General features: G+C 36.2%; 1 protein-coding gene across 3 annotated transcripts in view; it reads left to right on the top strand.

The window, feature by feature from the left end:
• The first annotated feature begins 9,775 nt into the window (after positions 1-9,775).
• Positions 9,776-24,735, top strand: part of SCN2A (sodium voltage-gated channel alpha subunit 2) — a 147,184-nt gene continuing 132,224 nt past the window's right edge. Inside the window, exon 1 of one of the 3 annotated variants that reach the window (XM_012440617.3) lies at positions 9,776-10,000. The gene's annotated coding sequence lies outside the window, so the exon portion shown is untranslated. Of the gene's footprint in view, positions 10,001-23,199; positions 23,321-24,735 lie in introns of those variants that run through there. The other 2 variants (XM_064382655.1, XM_012440619.3) reach the window with 2 other exon arrangements.

The raw sequence follows: 24,735 nt of genomic DNA, 5'->3' as shown, positions 1-24,735 counted from the left end.
CTGTTGACCTCACAAAGCAAATTTGCCTTCACATCCGAGACTCTTATGGGGGAGATCATTTTTTGTTCTGCTTGATTGAGGGTTTTTCAGTTTCATTTATTGTAATATCTCAGCTTATACACTCTTATACTCAACATGCTTAAATTATTTTGACCACAGAAATTGCCTTATGGTTTTAGTGGAAAGTCTGCCATTAATAACATCTTGAAAATGACATTTCTAAAAAGGATATTTTAGGCAACACTGGGCAAAGGATTCTTTAATTCTGATTTCTTGGTCAATGATTCATGCTCTGTGCATGGCTTGTTGCGTGGTTTTCTTATTCTCTGTCTCCTGGATGGCACTTCTTTAATTGCTGACACAGGACCCACATTTCACCTATCTGAAGGCTCTTCGGAATCCTCCACTGGGTCCTCTGACCTGGCCAGGATACAAGGGATAAAAGAGAATGTCAAAGATTACTTGAGAAGTTTTGGGGACCACTATGCAGCAGGTGAACATCACTCTTGCCTAATACTGCATTGGTTTTAAGCCAGTCACATGGTCCTATTAACTGTCAGGGAACTGGGAGACGTAGTTTACTTGTGTGTTAAGGAGGGAGGTGAAATCATTTGCTGAACAGAGAGAACTGTCTCTGCTCTCCTTGAAAACTGTCAGAGAGTCACATCTTTAATCCAAATCTTTCTAGTTGTACTCTCTTTTGGAAATACATTAATGCTTCTTCACAGAGCCAGGCAAAGCAATGAGACCACGCTCTGTAATCCTTATGAGGAATTGTATATCCTTTAATGGAAAGGATTGTTTTGTTTAGTGGAAAGAAAGTTGGTTGAAGAATAAGGTGGTCAGATTTCTAGTTCTCTCTCTTTGAAGTTAGAGCTTTTTTAAAAAAATTGTATTTTAAGTTCTGGGGTACATGTGCAGATCTTGCAGGACTGTTGCATAGGTACACACATGTCATGGTGGTTTGCTGTCTCCATCCCCCTATCACCTACATCAGGCGTCTCTCCCAGTGTTATCCCTCCCCAACCTCCCCACCACCCGCTATCCCTCCCCTAGCCCCCCACCCCCCAACAGACCCCAGTGTGTGATGTTCCCCTCCCCGTGCCCATATGTTCTCATTGTTGAACACCCACCTATGAGTGAGAACATGTGGTGTTTGGTTTTCTGTTCTTGTGTCAGTTTTCTGAGAATGATGACTTCCAGATTCATCCATGGCCCTTCAAAGGACACAAACTCATCGTTTTTTATGGCTGCATAGTATTCCATGGTGTATATATGCCACATTTTCTTAAGTCTCTGTTTTAGTCAGATTTCTCCAGAGAAACAGAACCAATAGGCTGGAGAGAGAGAGAGAGAGAGAGAGAGAGAGAGAGAGAGAGAGCGAGAGAGCGAGAGAGAGACTGAGACTATATGGGATTTGTTAGGCAATTCGGCTTAAGCAGTTATGGAGGTTAAGAAGACTAAGGACAGAACATCTGCAAGCTGGAGAACCTGGGAAGCTGGTAGTTTGGATCAACCCAAGTCCGAAGGCCTCATAATCTGGGAAGCCAATGGTGTAATTCTCAGTCTGAAGAGATTCTCAGTCTGAGAATCCAGGGGGCCACTGGTGCAAGGCTATGAGTCCCAAGGCCATAGAATCTGGAGTTCTGATGTCCCGGGACAGGAGAAGTGGGATGATCCAGCTCCAGAAGACCGAGAGAAAGTGATTATGCCTTTCCTCTGCCTTTTTGTCCTCTCAGATCCTCAGCCCAATTGGATGGTGCCCACCCACATGAGTGAGGGTGGATCTTTCTTATTCAGTCCATCAAGTCAAATGCTAATCTCCTCCACAAACGACCTCACAAACACACTCAGAACTATACTTTGCTGGCTACCTCAGTACCCCTTAATCCAGTCAAGTGGACACCTAAAATCAACCATCACAGTCACCTACCTTTTCTGAGGATCAATCCCCTGATTTATAAAACAAGGGAGAAGTTTACATATTCACTCTGACCACGTATCTTGTTATTTAAGAGACAAAGTGGATATAGGAGCCAGCTGTCCCTACATCAGACTCAGTATCAGAAACCATTTGACAATACCTCTGACAAGTGTTCAAATTCTGGTGGAATTCAGAGAAATATCTGTCTGCCCTGGCAACTTTATTTATTGCCATCAATTACCATTAAGTTCTTTCTAGTATTGAGCAAAACTGCAATGGTAAAAGCAGCTAGAACTTAGATATTCGAGTCCTCCTTCTTTATCTGGTCGCATGTGAATCAACTGGCAGTCTTCATCATTCACCGCTCTACTGAATTTTACCATCTATCTTCATAATTGCTCAGATATTATCCTGCATTTTGTTCAGCAATCTCATCTGCAGTGTTTGTTTCTCTTTCCATCCACTCCTCCAAAAACTCTGTCCCATCATCTTGAGGAACATTGAAAGTCACGATAGATATTTGATATCTGGTGACAGCTTTATCCTTCTTCTATATGGGTGCAACTTGGATTTCAACATTCATATATTTTATTCTTGGCTAACCATCCCATCTACTCCACTTGTCCACGATAATGTGGCTTCAACCCCTGCTATAAACATGGCTTAGGATGCAATTTCTGCATATTTTGCCCCTTCTTGCTCCATAGCCACATATGGACACTTGTAGCTTGGCCTCTAGACTCCTTTTATCCAAAAAGGAGATGGGTTAGATTTCCAAATATGTAGGCATTTCCCCACAGATCATCTGCAGACAGAAAAGGTAAAGATAAACATGGAAATTTAAATAACTCCTGGCAGTACAATGGGATTCTCTTGTGTACAAGATAACAAGGTATCTGAAAAATGCTACATGAGGTATTAGATCTGGGAAATACTGGTTTCATCAAGCATATTTTGTCATTTCTAAGGTTTTCTAGTTACTGACAATGAGTCACTACTAATTTTTCCATCTTTTTTTTGGTCACAATTACTGACCTTGAGAAGGCAAAGAGTTTCATGTGATCTTTGAATAGATTTGAAGCCTTGTGTATCCAAAGATTCCGTTGACTTCCAAACTGACTTGGATGTACTAATGACTTCAGCAGGCTGGGAGGATATTACCCCCTCAGGAAATCTCTGCCTTATTTCTGTTTATGCATGTAGTTGGTCTTGCTGAGGTAGTAGGATCAACTAACCAACAAATCCTTCTTTGAGTCCTGAGCACTCTCTTTTGGGGACACCTTCTTTAATTCAGCCTGCATCACTCACTAACCTTGGCTGGTCACAGGAACAGTTATGATAGTATACCCACACAGATGTTGAAGGCATAACTAGCTTAAGGGCCTTCTATGTCCCTTCCTGTACCACTAACCTTAGGCTAGAGTTTATTTCTGATAGTTCCATCCTGGCGGTGGTATTCTACTCTTTTGCAGAACACATTTAGGCTACTGCTCTTATTTTACTTCTCCTCTCTACTTCAACATCTCAGTGCTACGTTCTTAAGACTATGTTAGTCCACCAGAGGACTCTTATTGCTAGTTAAATTTTAGAACAAGGAGATACTCATTGAAGTCAAACCCAAAAAAGAACAAACCTAAAAAAGAACCCAAATATATATCACACACACACATATATATGTATACATATGTGTGTGTGTGTGTATACTACATATATCTGTATTTAATAGAGTTATGTTTATTTTTACATACGTTAAGTACAAATTTAGAAGCATGAGATAACTTCTTGGCAATTATTTTGACATGTGTTGCTTCCCCTTTGGAATCTGTGGACAGAAACTATTATATTAGGTTCCACATTATTTGTTATATTTCAACTAAAATTTCATAAGCGGGGCTGGGTATATATGTATCTCTACTGGAGATAGCTGCATCATCCAGTGATTTGTATATATGCATCATCTGATGACGCTGGGTGTTGGAAGGCCGCCATTTAGTACCCAGGTGGCAATTAACTTTGTGGTATTTTATTTCTGGGTGTTCTCTCCATTCCTGACATTCTTTATTTTCTGTGATTCAATTAGTTGCCTGGCTCAAGAAAGCACCTTTATTTCCTAGTGAACTACAGTGTGATAGAGGTGACTTTAAGTAACTGGTTTATTGTGATCAACATGGGTCAAAGGAATAGATGTGCAGTGCCACCTCTTTACTTCAGAAACTTACCAGAGAGAAATTATGTCTTCTATAAGGTGAACCTGGAGGCTCAATTTCTCCAGAATTCATCTTCTTCTGCCCACTCCACCAACAGAACAGTTGGCATCCTTTAGACCAGGGGTCCCCAAGCCCCAGGCCGCAGACCAATACAGCCCATGGCCAGTTAGAAACTGGGCCACACAGCAGATGGCAAGCAGCTGACCAGCCAGCATTACCTCTTGAGCTCCACCTCCTATCAGATCAGTGGAGGCATTAGATTCTCATAGGAGAATTTATAGATTTGTATAGTTTCCTATTGTGAATTGGGCATGCAAGGGATCTAGGCTGTGCCTCCTTATGAGAATCTAACTAATGCCTGATGATCTGAGGTGGAAGTTTTATCCTGAAACCATCCACCTCCACAACCCCATCCGTGGACAGAATGTCTTCCAGAAAACAAGTCCCAAATGCCAAAATGGTTGTGGACCACTGCTTTAGGCTCCATCATTCTAGGGTTTGCTTTTTTGTTCAGTTTTCTTGTTTGCTATGCTGAAATTTGCTCATATGGCTGTGGTCTCTGTACCTTATTATGGTGTAACAAATGCAGTAAGGACAGGGGCTTCTTCTGATAATTAAGACTTCTATCTGCCCTTCCTTGGTTCAACTTTAACAATTCCTGCAGATAGGCAACAGGGCTATCCGCTCAATGCAACTCCCAGAATTCCAATTATCTCTACTTCCTCCACTCTGTCGCATAACTAAGCCTAGGGAGCTCCTCTTGAAGTTCTTCACTGGGCTGCATTAAGTACAGGATCATTATTCTCTATCTGGTGTTTTCTACCCCACTGAGAGTGAGACATCAGTACTCACTGAGAGGTCGGAAAAAAAAAATTAAGAATTTAGCAAATGCAGATTTTTTGGCTGATAATTGCTACTGTCAACAATAATGACAATGATAAGTGTAGAAAAATTAAATGCTAGACAATGGCTACCATAAGAACCATTGAAATGAATTTATAGTTTACAATCTGTTCTGCATCTTTCAGGGGTATTTTTGTGGACATCTGGTGACCACATTTTAGTATAGGGTTCAGAGTGTCAGTTTACCTGTTTCTTCATTATGCTAGAATGAGTTATTGACTCCACAATAAAAGCAGACCTACTGATTAACAATGTCAGGAGAACCTGTGTGTACCTCAGTTGCCCTCAGCAGGGAGCTACCAGCCACCATTAGTGCATTTTGGTGTTGGTAATGGGATCATGTGAGCCTTGTAGATGAGAACTCCTTGTTTCTCAGGGGATCATGGAATGCTGCTCTCTTTCAGACAATCATCTTCAGGGAAGATAAGGGTCTCTGGCAGAGCTCTAGGGGTCCTGTGCTTCTCTTTCACCACTCTGCCTTATTCTTCCACTCATTAATTTCTTGACAATTTATTTCCCTTAATCACTCTAGCTCCTTCTTCTGATCTTCCTCTGTCAGTCCTTGCCTCCATTGCAAATCCATCACCTGCTCTGAAATGCCACACTGAAGGGAGGTACTCTTGAAGACCTTCCTTCTTTTCCACTTCTATTTTATCCTTGGCTTACACAGCTGGTGAACAACTGGAGCTGAAGACAAAAAGCACATAAATTCCAAAAGTCACTGGAATCTTTTCCCCATAGTTTACATCTCCTGTGTCTCAAGTAGAACTCAAATAGAACATAAGCGTTGAGAGTAGAGGTCTGAGTTGGAGGTCAAGACATCAGTTACTAGCTAAGGGACTTTGGCTTTATTTTTCTCATCTCTAGGAGGGAAAAAATAAAAATCTACTTCACAGACTTGTTGCTAGGAATAATGAGATAATTTATGTACAGTACTTAGCACACTGGCAAATAAAAAGTGCTCAATAAATGTTATCTATTTCTAACATTATTTGTAACATCTCCTCTTTCAAAGAATTATGGGAAATATTCTGTTTATCAGACTTTGTTTGTGGAAATTATGTCCTTTTGATGCCTTAATCTTCTTTTCCTTTGTTTCTTCATCTTTTGATAACATATGATTAAATGTCAGTAATTGATACTAGTTGGAACTAGCATAATAAGCTATCCTCCTCATCAGTATTAGCAGTCTTTGAACATAGGACAAAAAAATCTGCCCATTTTGGCTCACAGGTCTGTAATTCTCTAATGATAATATTTCAGGAAAAACATTAGATATGGAACTCAACTTTTTAAAACTGTCTTGATGTTGGTAACCAATAATTTAAAAGAGGTTAGTATATTTTAAGGTGACTAAAACTGTACAAATGAAATTGTCCTTTAAAAATGTCTGTTCATTTGCTTTCCTTCAATGCAGATATTTTAAATAAGAATAAGTGATTCAAGAAAAATGTAAGCAAATATTAGGTATAAACTACACACCTAGCCTTCTTTTGTTTCCTGAATTGGATGGATGACATTTAAAAGACTGGGTGAATGATAAATGGTAAAAATAAATAAATAAATAAATAAATAAATAAATCCCAGTCAGTATCCACAACTTAATGGAGGTAAAATAAGGCTTACTCACTTTTATCCCTATAAATTAAAACAATTTTGAAAATCAAGCTGCCAAAATAAAAATGTGGATTTTGTGATTAAAGCAATGCCAGAGAGACATATCATGGAGAAATTATGTGTCATTGGTTTGTTGTTACTAGCCAAATAAATGCCTAACTCAAGTTGATTTTGTAAAATATGGGTGAATATGTACTTGTGTATCTGTGTGTGTATATATATGTACATATATATTTATATATAAGTGCACACATATCTACCATGTGACATGTTGCTATTTTTACAACTTATTTTAAAACAGCTAAAATTTTCTAGATGAGATTAAACATTTTCCATAAAAATAAAATTACAATAGTTACCTCAGAGTTTTTTTACCCTGGGAAAAGAAGTGCTAACATGATATAAGAGTTGTTCAATAATATTTTACCAAAATCTTGTCAGAACTTCATTAAAAACAATTCAAGACCATAGTGGTCTAATTTAAACACTGGCATCATTAACCTAACATGTTTATTGAATACTCACTGTATGTTCTGCTTTCTGATTAAGTGTATGAATTAAACATGATTTAAATAGTTTACTTAAGGAACATGCCACTTCACTGATTTCATACTCTATGACATATATATTAATAAGAACATAGGAAGACACACATGGAAATAATAGCATTCCTATGGTGCATTAATAAAAATATATGAATTTTCTATGTTTAGGACATGTATTCACTATTTAGGTGGGTCTTATATTTCAGGTACTGTTCTATGAATCACATTTATGGAAGTGATCAAAACAAGCAAACATCTCTGCCTTCATGGAATTTACATTTTTCTTGGAGGAGGCAGACAATAGACAAAATATATAGTATGTCAGCTAAGTACTATAGGGAAAAAACAGAGGAGGGGATAGTGTGTGGTATTGAGGGTCAAGGCCAGCCTCAGTAAGAAGGCAGCTGTGAGCTGTGACCAGAATGAGGAAAGTGAGCCATAAGGAGCCCATGTAAGAGATTTCTAGACAAAGAGATTAAAAGGCGAACACCTCCTAAGCAAGGAACATGCCTGCCATGTTTGAGTAATGAGAAAGAAGACAGAGTGAGTGAGGGCAAGAATAACATCAGAGAAGTAAAGGAGTCCAGATTGTGAGCATTGTGAACACTGAGGAAGGCATAGACTTTATTTACAAGGAGATGGATAGCTACTAAAAAGTTTTGAGAATAGTATGTGATATGACTTAGGCTTGAATGGGATTGTTCCAGTTTCTGTGTCATATAATCCTATGGTCCTCAAACTGGGATATTGTATCCCTAGGAAGGTGGCATGCCTAGAGATACACAAAATCCCAGGATCAGTTAGGCACATCTTCCTTAAGGATAAAATTTACCCTTAAGATTATGGGAAAACGTGATTATTGTGTTAAGAAAAGCATTTAAATTTTACATAAGTTGTAAAATTCCCATGATTTTAAAGAAAAAGTGAAGTATCAATAATATTTCATATTTGTGGCATATTAGGCTTTAATCTTATGGGTTTAAACTTCTTGGCCATCAGGAGTAATTCGTTAAAATTACAGATTAATTTGGCAAAATTACTATAATTATGTGCTCTGAGAGTTTATGTGTCTTATGATAGCACAGAAAACTTGTGAGACAAAATAGTTGAGTGTATATATTAAAATAATTTGATCTACAAAATCACTTTAATAATTTATTTGTGCTATGTTAATAATATAGTTTCAAAACCAAACTGATACATCTTAATGATATTGTAGTAATGGAATTAAGGTAAAATTTAAGAAATTGGGTTTGTTCTGACTTGCTTATTAATTCTGCATAAGTTACTGAAGTGCTGTGGGCTTTGGTTTCCTTGTCTATTTAATAGTGTGTGAACAACCTAATGTTAAAACAATCTATGCAGTATAACTTTAGCACATATAAAATGAAATATTATGTAAAGAATCCAAAGAAAGCATAGCTTGCCATCATGTTTTTTATTTAATGTATTTATCTGCCCTTTATCTTCTGATGGACATGTCTATATACATATTTTGAGGATAAAATATTACTTAACTATTTTTATATTACATACTATCAATTATTTTGGCTCATGTAAGTACTTTTAAAACTAAAATTTATATCAAATCTTACAAAGACAGTATTTCAGACCCGCTTAAGACCTAGAACTCACCGCGAGTTCGAAAATTGGTTATCAGCACTACGGACAGCGTTACTGTAAGAAGGAATTAAAGGTCATCAAGTTGCCCCCAAATTAAAATGTATTGTAAAAAGCTGGGAGAAAAAAGTACCTATCCTTTTACTTCAAATAAAAAAAAAAAAAATCTTAGCCTTTACAACCGTTTGTAAAAAGAATAATTAATCAAACAAACATATATTGAGAATATATGCTCAGTAAAACTTCGATTCTATAAATGGTGTCATTTACCAAATGGATTCTTTTGACAAGTTAGTTTTCTGTTATCTCTCTAAGAAGATGTAACTACACACTATAGTATACTATTACAATTATCAAATTTCATATCGCATGTTACTTGTCATCTGTATTTTTGTATCTAGCTTGGATTAACTAAAGATTTTCCGAGTTTGTCTTTAAGTCATTTCATTTTCTTGCATTAACTTTAGCCTTTCAGCATGTCTCCAAACAATAATAACACACAATGTGTTATGTGTTAACTTATCTAGTGACAAAATGTTAGATGTCTCCACAAAGAGATACTCATTAACAAAAACCTTGACATCTAAAATTATTTTATAGGAGATACATACTACTTTTTCAGATGGTATATAAAGTTAAATAAATCTTAAGTTTTCAATGATGTGGAAAGCTTGCATTTAGTTTAAACAGTGTAAATAAATTTAAATCCCAAAAATAGAATTATAATTCTAAAAATTCATACTATAATTCTTCTTAAATGCTTAAATTACTTTAATTGAGGTAGGTGATTTCAAATAAAATCAAATTATGGGCTGTACATCATTTAATTTTACTTGCTAACTGCTACATAGTCAAAGGAATGTGAATTAAAATGGTTCCACTTTTGGCCAGGAGATGGAGCTGTCATGTAAGCTGCTGCCTTTATTTATTTATTTTTCTAATTTAGCACGCTGTTTTCTAACAGATTGGGTACCATCGAATGAGTGTCAGAACAGAAAGCTAAGGCAAAGGAGGGAGGATGCTGTGGTCATCCTTTCTTGTTTTTTTCTTCTTTAATGAGGATAGAATGCATGTGAGATTTTACTTTCTACTCCAGTAAAAATTCTGAAGGATTGCTTTGGACACTGTTATATTCAACACATACATGGATTCTGCGTTATGATTTACATTTTTCTTTATTTCAGGTAAGCCAGCATGATTCTATTTTTGACTTATCCACGGATTGTTATCTATGTTAAGAATGACATTTAAAATAAGATGTGTGCTTTGTAAGCTTGTATTCAAATCTAAGAGATTTAAAAGCTCTAATTCTAGCTGTTGTGCAATTTAAAATCTTCCTAGGCTGAAATGAGCTCTGACTATGACATACTATATTCTATTATTTCTTTGGCTTTCTAGCTGTTGGTGTCTGTCTCCGGCTGTATTTGTTTACCTTCTAAAGGTAAAGCTTTCAAAGTGAAGGATGGATTTTCCTCTCACAAGGGAAATACTGTTCCTTAACACAGTGAACAAATTGTAGAGATGTAATGAAGCAGATTAACATGGCAGTGGCTCTGCCAAAGCCCAGGGCTGAGCCTTCTGATGGCAGCCTCAGAGGCAAGCCAATATTCTGAGTCTAAAGGCCTTTTGAACATTTCTGCTGGCTATGATGGTACAAATTGTTTATGTGTTTATTTTTACCTCTTAGAAATAATACGTAAGTCATTTCTCCCACACGATTCAAGATTTATGTAATGTGTTTAACAGACTTGGAATGAGACTATAGACCCTCCCTCCTCCCGCAGTATGGATGTGAGGAGTACGCTGTACACAAATTAATTGACATGAAAATGGATTTTCTCTATTTTTTATTGGATTTGGGATAATAGAGCTGTGGCCATTTTAAATAGCTGATATTATAGAAGGTGCTCACATTTTAAATTATTTTAGATCATGTGACATTATCTGTGTTAAAGAGTGGAATGACTCAGGAGGTGGAAGTTGCATGCAACAGCCTTGCTTCTCTGCTGCTTCTCATGATTTCCTTTAAATCCTTGCTTTGATTATTATCATAAGAACAAGGATAAAGACATATAGAAATCCTACATTTAAAAACCACTCATTTTCATTTAGAAAAATTTAAAGAGATTTAAAAAATATTTTTAAAAGAGTTTTGTAGAATTGTTTTTAAATACCTCACTTCTTTCTCTTGTGGAAAGAACTGTGTGTGTGTGTGTGTGTGTGTGTGTGTGTGTGTGATGGTGGAGGTGGCAGGTGGTGGGGGTGCATCAGAATGTTTTTATCTTAGTCATCGTTTTCCTATAAAGAGGTAGTTTTGCCATGTCAGAGGTTGTGAATGCTATGAGGAATGATTTTATAAAATGGTTTGGAGAAACCATGAAAAAAAATCGTTTGTTAAATGTGTGGAATCTGTAGACTTTTTAGTTCCACATGGCTCCATATACATGAAGAATTTTTAAATTATAGAGAGTTAAGCATTTATCCCCCTTATCATTTAAAGAAAAGCAACTGTAGTTGAGAGATTAAGTGGATTTTCCAGTCACATACTAAATTACAATGCAAAGCTAGAACGCTGATTGACAGTTCACTATCTTCCATAGCAATAACATAATTTACCTCTAGTGTGAACGTATCAGGATGGCATAGACCAGGTATGGTGATATTCACTGTGTGTGTGTGTGTGTGTGTGTGTGTGTGTGTGTGTGTGTATGTTTGGTTATATGCTATAAAACAGAGTTTCTTTCAGTATATAGTTGCTCAATGCCATATTATACGCAGTGCTCAATTTTTTTAGGTTTCTTGTCAAAGCATCCAAGAAAACTAAATGACAACTTTGGAAACTTTGTTTCTTAGTATGCCTTTTTCATTGTTAGATGGTGTATACTCTTCTACCCTATGCTCCTGAGCGATGTGGATGGCCACATGACTCTTTCCCTCCTACCTAATAGAAATGTACATATAAGTTATTCCATTGACAGCTATAAGAATATCATCTCATGTCCAGGCTTTTCCCCTGTTGTTCACTTACTAGGCACAGGCTTTACCCTACTTCTTCAACAGCTTGAGAAAAGAAAGGGATTAAAATGTGTCACTTCTACATATATTTGTGGAATACCACATATCTACCAAGTGTCCATGGTAGAGATTAAGAAATAACTAGTCACAGAGTTTACCTTGAGGAGTTTAACATGCAAATATACATGTGCAGATACCACTACACTTCAAAATAAGGAATGAAGAAAGATGAGAAAGTGAATGGGACAGGAATATCAGCACCTATCTTGTGCCAGGCACCGTGTTACATCCTGAGATTCAGAATAAAATCTCGATTTCTGTCCATGGTGGGCTCAGAGCCCAGAGGAAAAGACTTTAGGAGGATGTGATAGTTAAATTAGTTCTTTAAGAGTGGCCGGGCGCGGTGGCTCAAGCCTGTAATCCCAGCACTTTGGGAGGCCGAGGCGGGTGGATCACGAGGTCAAGAGATCGAGACTATCCTGGTCAACATGGTGAAACCCCGTCTCTACTAATAGAAAAAATTAGCTGGGCATGGTGGCGCGTGCCTGTAATCCCAGCTACTCAGGAGGCTGAGGCAGGAGAATTGCCTGAACCCAGGAGGCGGAGGTTGCGGTGAGCCGAGATCGCGCCATTGCACTCCAGCCTGGGTAACAAGAGCGAAACTCCGTCTCAAAAAAAAAAAAAAAAAAAAGAGTGAGTTGGATAGAAATAAAAAAAAAACCAGAAAGTTTCTTATTCCGGGTACATAGGTGAGGCAAATAAATACAAGAAATTGGGGAACCATAGGTATTGTATAGGAAAACCATAGGCGTTGTATAGAAAACGGTAAATAACCCATCTGTTTGAAGCTTCTATTGTGGTTGCTGTTGCAGTCTTTTTTCTCCTGGGGCAGTAAAAGTAAGGACAATGAATTTGGCTTTTGGTGTTATGCACTTGATATACCAGCACATACTCATACACAGGGGTGTTCTGTAAGAAGCTGAACATGTTATGTCCACGTGCCAAATTAGTAGTTAAGGCTGAAGATATATATCTGCATGCAGTGTGGGCAATAATTAGGTTACACATAAATAAACATTAATGGGGAAAAAGAGAGGAGTGAAGATGACTGGGAGCATAATGTTCAGGTTAGGAGAGTAAAAATATCTAGAAAAAAATATTATTACATTGTGGTAAAACAGTGTGAGAAGGTGATGGAATAGCCGTATCATAGGAGGCAAAGCAGGTAAATCGAATATCAAAATAGAGATCAGCAACAATAGAAAACCCATAAAGGGGTTGGTTAATAAGAGGCTAGAGTAAAGTTGGTGGACTTATTTATCATTATTAGGTCATAAATAAATTTTAAGAGAAGAGGTTTAGTAGAATGGAAGAGACAGGGACTCTGAGGACTAAATTGGACATGAGAAATCTGGCGAGTATATTTAAGTTTTAAGAAGTTTGCCAGGGAAAGGTTGGAGAGATGACATTTTGCACCTAGAATAGAAGGTACTGTTGAAGAAAATTTAACTTTAGTGAGGATTAGGAAAACCTAAACCCTTTGTAGAGTAAGGTATGAAATCAATAGAGAGAAATGTAGGAAAGAAGCAACAAAAATACATCGAAGTCCTGGAAGAGATAGAAGGAAGATTCAAAAATGCTTTTCCTTGACACAGGAAAAAAGGGTGGTTGATGATATTGAGCAAAGCTGGTGTAACTCACTTTGGTTGGCCTGTTTTTGGAAATTAAATCCTTGTCTGTAAGATGAAGTATCTCTTCTATTTAAATCAGTTGGTTCCTCAGAAAAGGCTATTTGTGGCATATGGACTTTCTGGAAGAAATAATTAATCCTCAGTAGCAAAACACTTTCCTGCAGAATATATTTTAGTCGCATTAATTCTTGAACTGGAAACTAATAACACTGTTTTACATGAAGCTTGTACATACTTCAGTTATTAATTTCTTATTCATAACAACCTATTTAAAAACAGGTTCTATTTAAAACTTGTATTGAATTTGACCGACAGATATCTATTATACATATCTAGAGGATTACTAAGGGCTGGTTTTCCAGCATCTAAATTAATTATTCAAGTTCTTTTCTTTTTTAAATCCTTCAGTTTCATTAACACTTTTGCCAGGACTTGTGTAGAGAGAAAGTCAGTGTCAGGAAGCTCCCTTTCCTTTAGGGAACTAGCTTCCTTATGAGGCTTCCTACCAGATGTTCCTTTCTTCTCCATTTCTGCTGGCAGTTATGGAATCCTCCTGCATATTTCTTAGAACCAGTCCCCTCTAAGATGAATGCATTCTCTTGCATTAACCTGTCATGAAATGGCAGTGGGAAGCCTTGAAGAAGGCTCAAGCATTGATGAGTTTTATATATATTTGACTGATAATAATGAATCATATTGGCAATAAAGTAGTGGCCACGGAAATATTATTTCTATTAGGAAAAGATAATCTGCATCAGGAATATTAGATGAAATCCTATTAAAAAAATGAAAAGTAGACTGGCCAAGGTAGCTCTCTCCTATAATCCCAGCACTTTGGGAGGTTGAGGAGGGCAGGTCACCTGAGGTCAGGAGTTCTAGACAAGCCTGGCCAACATGGTGAAAACCCATCTCTACTAAAAACACAAAAACTAGCCAGTGTGGTGGTTCATGTCTGTGAGCTCATCCCAGCTACTCCAGAGGCTGAAGCATGAGAATCACTTAAACCCAGGAGGTGGAGGTGGCTGCAGTGGACTGAGATCATGCCACTGAACTCCTGCTTGGGTGAGAGAGAGAAATTCTGTCAAAAGAAAGAAAGAGAGGAAGAAAGAAAGAAAGAAAGAGAGAAAAAAAGAAAAAGAAAGAAAGAAAGAAAGAGAGAAAGAGAAAGAAAGAAAAGAAAGAAAGAAGGGAGGAAGGAAGGAAGGAAAGAAGGAAGAAAGAAGTAAAAGCTATGTGCTGACCTCTCTATAATACTCATACATTAGTGTTAGCTCCTCTTTATCCATTTGGGTTTAGTGAAATTGAAGATTGGTGGAAGGAGAGGTGGAGGTAGATTTTGCAAATCAGAGTATAATTTTTTTTCTGGTAATGTTCCATTAAATTTTTCAATCAAATTTTTATGTGGAATAAGACATAATTACTAACTACATTAATAATAATAAAGAAAATGTTATCATGTTATACCTTTTTGTTTACTTGTGAAACATTTTAGGGAAATGATTTAAGAATCAAAAGTATTTAAGTATATTTTATTTACTGGAATGTGATAAGATATTTTTGAGGGTAAAAAGTCTATCATTTCAGGTAACTGTTTTTTGTACTTACTAAAATAATATTTAGGGAGATAAAATGATCTTAAGAAACAATTGCCCACCAAAAATTCTTTGAATTGTTTAGATTATTTTTATAGTATTAAGTTGTTAAGTCTTTTACTGGTATCTAGGATTAGTTGGGGTTACAATATTCTTTGAACAAAAACATGTCTTGGTGTTATTAGCGAATAGGTATACAATTATGTGATTGTGTAATTACTACGTCTTCTGTTCTGTGATATGTATGGGAAAGTGACAATGGAATAACAACATTTCTCTTAAGCATGTATGAAGCACAGTGGTTGAAATACGAAAGAAAGAAAGGGAGTTATGATGAGATTATGATAAGAGAAGACTGACACTATCTCTGTTCTCTGAATAACTGATATCAAAATGTGAAATACCTAAGGCCTGAAGCAAGCTGGTCAGGGCGATGTTGATGCTATCTCTGTATCAGCCCAGTATTTCCAGCTAGGATATTTTTCTTGCTTTCTATGTGATACGGTTTTGCTCTGTGTTCCCAGCCAAATCTCACCTTGAATTGTAGTTCCCATAATACCCATGTGTGTGGGAGGGACCCGGTGGGAGATAATTTAATCACGGGGGCAGTTTCCCTCATGCTGTTCTCATGACAGTGAGTTCTCACGCAATCTGACGGTTTTATAAGGGGCTTTTCCTTCCCCCTTTGCTTGACACTTCTCTCTTCTGCCACCTTGAGAAGGATGTGTTTGCCTACCCTTCCGCCATGATTGTGAGTTTCCTGATGCCTTCCCAGTCATGCGACACTGTGAGTCAATTAAACCTCTTTCCTTTATAAATTACCCAGTCTCGGGTGTTTCTTCATAGCAGCCTGAGAACTAATACACTGTTACCCCTGGATTGAACAAATAAGGGAGCCCAGCAATTGTCAGGCAGGTGGGATCCGCCAGAGAAGTGCTTAGACCTACACTTAGTACTTCCTGAACTAACAGTCCTAGAAGACAGGAGCCTAGTTATATAGCCAGGCTTACCATAAAGCGTATCATCTAAACCAGGATGTAGTTTGTTAATAATTTCTCCACAACAACAGGTATAAATCAAGATGGTTCCAAGTAAACTGGGATGCACAGTCACTCCACTTCTAAGAGTCAAAAAACTTTTACATTTAATCAGTCTACTCAAATAAATTGTTCATGATTTTGGTGCCTAAGTGTTAGAAAGCTAAAATGTGAAATGACTTATCAGTTAGACAAAGAGCATTCAGCTAAACTGCTGCAATTACTAGCCTTGATAAATCCACCATCTGAAATCTCTAATGACTCTTGTTGAATCCTTAGTTATATCACCAGGAATGATGTAACTCCCATGTTAAGCCTGACTTCCCAGGGAATTCAATTTGTGTGCAGAAAAAACTGTTAGCAAATTATGCTGTTATTACCAGCCTAGACTCATAGCATCATAAATCTATTCAAATATAAAAACAAAAGCAGATAAAATATGAATTCAAATTATTTCCACATTTGGATATGCATCTTTTAAGGAGTTTTCACAAATGTGTAATCCTTTGAAGACAGGTATTTATCTCCCCAAGAACACTGGAATTTTCTCCACTGGTACTTTCTACCCAAATCTTGGTAATGTCAATATGCATGTATATGGCCTCTTAACAGACTATCCTGTGAATTTCTTAAATTCTTCTCTTCCAATGATCATGTTTTTTTACCCCACCTCTCCCGTACTTTTATCTTAGAATTCTTCATGGCCAGTAACTGTGGCCTGCCCATAATCCCTCCTTCAAACCTCCTACACCACCTTGCTGGCGCATTTTATCTAGAATTCCAAGTCAGAAAGTCCTCTAACCCCACCAGTACTCTCAGTGACTGATCTTGTCACACTTTGTCTCTCAGTTAATGTCCTGTTTCCTTTCATTAGATGAATTCCACAGTCATAAAAGTCACTCCTTGTATATACCTACACACCTAACAAACACCCCCACTCCGTGGTTTTTGCTTGTTTGTGTTTGTTTGTTTGTTTGTTTGGTTGGTTTCTTTGGTAACTGTCTGGATAAATCTTCGTCCTCATGTTCAATTCCCACGTTACTTCATGCCTGTACTTTTGCAGCTGAACACATGCACAAGTGGGTCCTTAAGGATGTGCAGCTATCATGCCACATGTCACTAGACCACTCACTCACCTAGGTTCCTGTACTGATATTTTATACCTTTTCTTTTCTCTCAAACCACCAATACCTGCTACCTTGACTTCACTTTCAGTTGACAGCTTTGTTTCCTAAATCAGTGATAAAATTGAAACAATCAGAAGAGATTTTTCCCCACCCATTTCTATCACTACATGTACCTCCTAACCAGGTTCTGCACCCACATAACCTGACCTCCCACCTGTTACCTTAAATCAACTATCCCTGTTTCTATCGAAAATGGTTCTGCATCTGTGCACTATTCCTTCTTACTTATAAAAGGGTATCACTAGAGCATTGTATTTCTCTGTCTCTCTTGCATTAGTAATTTTAGCTCTTTATTATATTTGCATACAGCATTTCGTTATTGCTCCTATATGTGATTTTTTAAATACTTCCTTTGACTATCATTTTTTTTCTCATTTTTTGGGTCCTCTTTGCAAAAATATTTAACAAAAGTGTTTGCTGTATTCTCTGTCTCTATGTCACTCTATTCTCTTTTAGATCTACGTTAGTCAGGTTTTCACTCTTACCATTTTACCAAATCAGCTCCTGGTAGAAATCTGAGACCAATATGTTGTCAGATTTGGTGGTCCATCCTCAGCTTTCATCTTAATTGACCAACCAGCAATATTGGAGACTGTTCATCACAGTCTCTGCCTTGATACACTGACTTCCGCTGCATTCCAGGATAACACACAATTTTGACTCTTCTCTTAGCTTATCATTCGCTGCTTTACAGTCACTTTACTCTTTACTCTGCCTTTCCAGACTTCATTATTTGAATGTCCCTGGTTCAGTCCCTGACTCTTCTTCTTCATCTAATTTCTTTTAATCCATTGAGTTTTATGGCTTTAAATGCCATGTAAATGATGACATCCAAATATTTACCTTCAGTTTTCTGCCAAACTAGATTAGTGTGTCTAACTGCTTATTTAGCTTGGATATCTAGAAGACACTGCAAAGTTAACATTCCTAAACTAAATTTCTGATAGTCCTCCCCAACCAACCTGCTCCAATCCCACCTTTCCCCACCTTACTTTTTTCAGGAGATAACTCTAGTCTTTCTCATCCTCCACTAACAACTCTAGCATCATCCTTGATTATTCTTTTCTCTCATATCCCACATTCAATCCCTGAGAAACTCCTGTCGATTTCAATTTCAGAATATACCCAGAATCTATATGCTTCCACCTTCACACTGCTATTCTGCCCAAGCCACCATCAAGTTTCTCATGGATTTCTGCCTTAATTTCCTACTTCTTCTATTCTACTTCTTCTCACAATCTATTCTCAACACAGCAAGACAGAAGTAAGATTATGCCGTATCCCTGCTGAAAATTCTGCAAGTAGTATCCAGTTTTCTCAAGGTAAAGGCCACCTGATAATTTTCAAAAAGGCTCCGTTTAACCTGGTCTCCATCCCATTACATTATTTCTCTGAACTCGTCTCCAGCTTTTCTTTTTCTCATTCACTTTCACTATTTCTTGAATATTCCAGGGACACTTCAATCTTTGGGGTTGTTTCCTCTGCTTAGAAGGCTTTTGCCTCCAACACTTGCATGACTAACCTCCTCACTTGTTTAAAGTCTGAACTCAAATGTCATTTATAAATAATGTCTACTCTTAACTATCCTATCTAAAATCTCAGCCTCCTTCCTCTAACCTCATGATCTCCTATATTCTGCTATACTTTCTTTCCTTTGTTATCATTTGCTTTGCCTTGTTTTTTTTCCTTTCCTTTCCTTTCTTTTCTTTCCTTCCCTTCTAACACATCACCTTGTAGCATACTGTATACATTACATTTCTTCTGTTGGTAATTTAAGTCCCAAATGGGCAGAGATTATTATCTGTTTGGAGTACTGATGTTTCACAAATGCTTAGAACACTTCCTGTTACACAGAAGAGACAAAAATGTTTGTAGAATAAATTAATGAATATTAGAAACTTAAATTTATTCCTTTAAGTATAATATGGGGCACCATGCTATCTCATTCACTTTTATTAGGCTGATTCAATTTACAAATGGTCCAGTGCAATCTGACTGATTTTTCATTCAGTATTTATACCAGTAGGGATAAAATGTATATTAGTGTTATAAAATCAAGGCTTACATGAGAGTAAATGTATCATTAATAGTTCCTGAAGGCCTACCCCTGATATACATGACATTTAATATTCTTATCTTATGACTTCATTGTTCTTTGTTTGCTTGTTCATGTTCTAGATTGTGAGTGCCTCAAAGTCAGGAACGTGGTCATCATATCTGTCTCCCAAATACCACACCCAATGCCTGGCACATAAGAAGTGTTAAAAATACACTGGTTTAGTCATAGAGTGAGCATACACTTAAAATTTAATATGGTTCCTGCATATGCTGTGTCCTGAGCTTTCACTATGTGGGTTGCTTTAATTCTTAAAATCTTGTGGAGTGAAACATTGGTCTCATTTTACAGATGCAATAAAGCTGGTTATTTTGCCCAAGACTTAATCATTACAGTATTCTCACTGTCTAATCTCTAGTGACCATATCACAGAAAGTTAATTATGCTCCTTTGTTAAAGATAAATTGAAATAATGTTAATGATGCCGGACTTCTTGGAAATGTTTTGTTTTTAGTTTCAGTTAGAAGCAAGCCTTAGCTTAGTGAATAAGGGGCAATGAATGCTATTTTCCTGCTCAATTCAGTTGGGAAAATTGACCTTATTTTTTTGTGCTTTCAATCCCTGAACTGTAATAAAATTATTTACTACATTAATTTATATAAATCACCAGGATCTAATGGAAACTGGGTGGTTTCCATTAGAAACGTTGTCCATTAGAAACATTCCATTAGATCTTCTAAAGGGTCTTCAAGCATGTCTTATTCTATATCTCAGCTTAGGTATTTGCCCTTGTTTAACACCTAAGTCTACATTACTTTATTTATAGAAAGTCTTATCTAATATATATATGCCAACCAGCTATTATAAAATTGATCACTTTCCACATAATCATACACTGAAAAAAATTTCCACTGAATATATTTCTGACCTCCATAGGTTCCAGGATTTTAGTGAATTTTTCTTAATAATCTCCAGTGCTTTAGGAAATGTGTATGAATTTTTGTTCTAATTAAATCTAACTCAAACGTCACTTTCTTTAGGATGTTCTCTCTGTGTTCATATGTAGCGTATACTTCCATTATACTCTGCATGTGTCTCTACACTTGTTGTAATGTGAAGTAGCCAGATATATGTGCATCTGGGTCATCTCTCATATTTAATTGTGTACTATGGAAGGACAGATACTGTTTTGTATAGTTCTATCAAGCTACCCAGTATTTATGTATACTGCCTTACATAGGAGGTGATACATCTGCTGAGCTCTACTCATTTAAAACTTCAATCAAGGTCCTATTGGAATTTCTTAGTTTTACAACATAACTATGTCTGACTTCAAGTGACCTATTAAAATAGCTCTGAATAGTTTGCTTTAATACAACTCCCTTTAATAGCTTTTAAATTTACTGTTTGTTTGAGTAGGCTATACAGTGATTTGTAAAATAATATGGATATAGTATATATAAAATTTTGACAGAAATGTAAATAATAATTATAATTTAGGGAGAGGGTGCCCTCTCTCTCTCTGTCTGTCTCTCTCTCTCTCTCTCTATTTCATACACACATACAAACACACACACACACACACACACACAAAAGTCTGTTTCCAAATCTTGTTCACAAGGAACTCTCTAACTCCATGAGTAATTTTTACAACCAATAACAGATTAACCAGTAATAGTCACACAAACATACCCACATACATGTATACACAGCCTAATTCTCCCTTATCATCATTACCTATTTATCTTCAAGAATGCAACTTATAAAATACAATGACCTCACTTCTATAAGAGAGGATAAAATGTAGGTTGCAACATTCTTCTGACGTTGGGATGGCAAGGAATGTGTATTTTGCAGAAATTTCATATCCTTAGTTATAGAAGGAGATACTACCTTACCTACCAACAAGTTTGATCCCGTGTTCTTCGTAATTTTTCGAAGATTCTGGTTTCCAGATTTCTGACCTTGATTGACTCAACCCAAAAAATCTGCTTATTATTAAAGACCATAAGGAGTAATCAACGGAACAAAATATGATTTAATGTAATATTAAATATATTTTACAACTCAAAACATTCTAAAAGAAGTGATGGTTGCTGACTACAATTCAGTATATACTGCTTTCGTTTTAGTGACGTTCCTAACAAATGCAGGAATGTGTTTCAGAACCTAGTGTCCTTTACAGTGAGTAGCAAAAACAGACTCAGGAAAATGTAAGCAAAATCAACCAAACCAAACCAACCAACCAACAACAAAATGTGTTGCTGAGTGGCTTTTACACAAGGACAAGTATTTGGAACATTCTAATATCATAGGTGGTAAGAACCAATGGAAAATGGAACATCCGTGATTCAGGTGAGGGTGGTGGTGGTAGAAAACAAAACAAAAGAAACTATAATAAGAGTAGAAATAATGAAAGAAAAAAGCCAAGGGGTGTATTTTACATCTACACTTTCAAAGGTAGCATGACAATATTTCGTCTCAGGAATTTCATGCAGAGTGCTACATATGTTGATATGTTAGGTCTCTTCCATCCCAGTGAAGATTTCTATTACTTTGTGTGGTTTAAACTTCTCTATGCCAGAGGCGAGGTAAGGGCATTTATTACCCAGGTCCTTCCTTGTCAAATTGCTGTGGTTGAACGTAAAGACCACAACTTCTGCCAAGTGACCCCTACTCCCTCTGATTCTAGTAATTATTTCCTTCTTTTGCTTCCTGTTGCTGCTAACCGTGGGGTGGACCCTGCTTTGTTGATTTTCCTTTTTTAAAATTTGAATCTCTTCAATTAAAATCTCCTCTTGGGGTGTGTCATCTGATTTCTGTGAAGACGTTAATTGATATAATAGCTAACATTTATGAAATATTTACTATAATACAGGCACTACTGAAACAATTCACGTGAATCCAATTATTTGATCTTTACAACAATCATGTGAATTAGGTACTATTATGACTACATTTAAAATATGAGGCTACTGAAGAAATTGGAGTTTAAATACCTTAATGATCACATAGCCAAAAAACTAAGACAAAATAAAATCCAGGAGTCTGACTCCAGAGCAGAGCTTTCATGTGATAATAAATTAGTTAATATGCTTCTAAGGTTAATCTTATATTGTTGGTGTCTATATAAATCCCATAGACAAGATCTAACTAAGTACAGAAAATAAAAGAATAAATAGAAGCAAGTCGGGAAAATTTAGTTCACAGGTAATAAAACTAGACACATATATCTAAATTTAGAAATATTCCATGCACAAATTCTGCATATTTGAATGTGTCAAGATATTATTAAGCATCTTAATTCTTTGAGAAAGTGTAGAGGGCACATTTTTTTCAACCTTTGTAGAAAATCTTTAATTAATATAAATATATCATGCAAGTTAACTGAAAAATCTATCTGCTGTCTAGCGTCATGTTCAGTTATTAAGTGTATATCATTTAAATTTAAGATTTAAAAAAATACTAAAACCCCAAAGATTCATTAAAGTAAAGCTAGTAAATGCATTTTACTAATCAGTTATCTCCCTGAAAGTGCACATTCTTTTTCAATTTTTTTTTTTTTAATTTTGAAAAGAGCATCATGCCATTGAACAAAAAGAGGAAAATTTTATTTACTGGGAAGTTCTTGCTGATTTTTACATAGGGATGTAACAAAAAAAAATACAATTTTTATTTTTATTCACAGTAAGGAGAGATTTTATCTGCAGGGATGATTACAAGGTAGAGGCAATCACCTCAAGAGTTAGGCAAAAAGGGATTGGTTTCTCTTTTATAGAGAGGAGTAAACAAGGCTAGAATGAACTGCGAGAGGGGGAAAAGGGATGAAAGGGTTGCATTAGCTGACAGAGAATGTTCCACTCTGAGACCAGCCTGCTATCTCCAGGGACTGTGGAAGGGGAGTGGCATGCTGCCTCATCTTGAGGGTAAGTCAAAATTCAGTGCTTTGGGAAAAGGAGAAAATCTTAACCAAAATTTGTTCAATAAGCATTTTGTTCCCATTGGTCAGTGGGGATGGGCAGTTTAGCTTATCATTTATGAGGTAAAGATTGGGAATTTTGAAGCTCTGTGTTGGGTCTCATCATAGGTAAATGGGAGACATTTGTGAGTTTTGTCTATGCTATATGGGGAAGAGCAATTCTTCACAGAATACAAAAGGATGGGGGGTTTCTCGTTATTTCATCTACACAAACTGGAAAACAAAATGATTTCACTGATTTATTAAACCACTCAGGATCTTATACCTGCCCTTCCTAACCGGTATATTCCAAATTCACTTCTGTCTCTATAGCTGGTAATCTTTCTTCCATGAAGTTTATGAAATTCTTCATGACATGACATAAACTTTGACAGTTCTGTTTTTGATGTGAATAATACCCAGCAGATTAATTTGTGATGATATCACTGAAAGGCCATTTATAGCCTATTCATGACTCAGCAAACCATAGTATTTTACAGCCTCTTTTACTTAAGATGGTTCAGAGATAAAGAATAATATTTCATGACATGTAAAAATTATATTAATTTTGAAGTTTAATGTCCATAAAGTTTTATTGAAACATAGCCATACTCATTTTTATATAGATTTTCCACGACTGTTTTCATCCTATAAGGAGAGAACCGTGTACTTGCAACAGAGGCAATATGGCCCACAAAGCCAAAAGTATTTACTAAATGATCCCTTACAGAAACTAAGTTGCAGATTCTGGTCTATTTAGTTGCATTACACTACAGTTACCAAAAATAGGTGTTTAACAGTATTTAAATTTCTGAATGAATGATCCTACATAGAGAAATGTATAGGTATATCTATATTACTGATATCTCCTATTAATTTTACTATTTATCTGTTGATTTTTTAGGTTTTCTAGGTACATAATTTTGTCTGTAAATAATTAGGACAATTATACCAGGCCTCTCTTTTATAATATTTCTACACTATCATTTCTTTACTTGTTTCCAATCAATATTTTCCCAGTTACATTGGCAGGTTTTCCCGGAAAATATTAATAGTACAAATTTCTTGGTTTCCGAACTTTGACATAAATATTTATAGTGGCTCATCACTAAATTATATTTACATCAATATCCTTAGTAATATATTGAGTAAATTTGATTTTAGACAGATCACCTTCATAATGTAAGGATATTTCTCTTTACAAAGACAATTTATAATAATTTGTAAATAAATGTGATACCTATTAAATTACTTTTAATCATTTAGATGTAGTTCATGTTCCATTTTGATCCATTAATGTCATGTATTTCATGAATATATTTTTAAATACTGCATTATTTTTTTATTACTGTTTTGGATCTTATTTTGGTGCATTATGTTATT

This window comes from Aotus nancymaae, unplaced genomic scaffold (genome assembly GCF_030222135.1).
Source record: "Aotus nancymaae isolate 86718 unplaced genomic scaffold, 86718_ANA_hifiasm-v0.15.2.pri h1tg000029l, whole genome shotgun sequence".
In the NCBI taxonomy this organism is placed as follows: domain Eukaryota; kingdom Metazoa; phylum Chordata; class Mammalia; order Primates; family Aotidae; genus Aotus; species Aotus nancymaae.
Note: the sequence above shows the minus strand (reverse complement) of the source record. Positions and strands in the feature narration are given on the sequence as shown.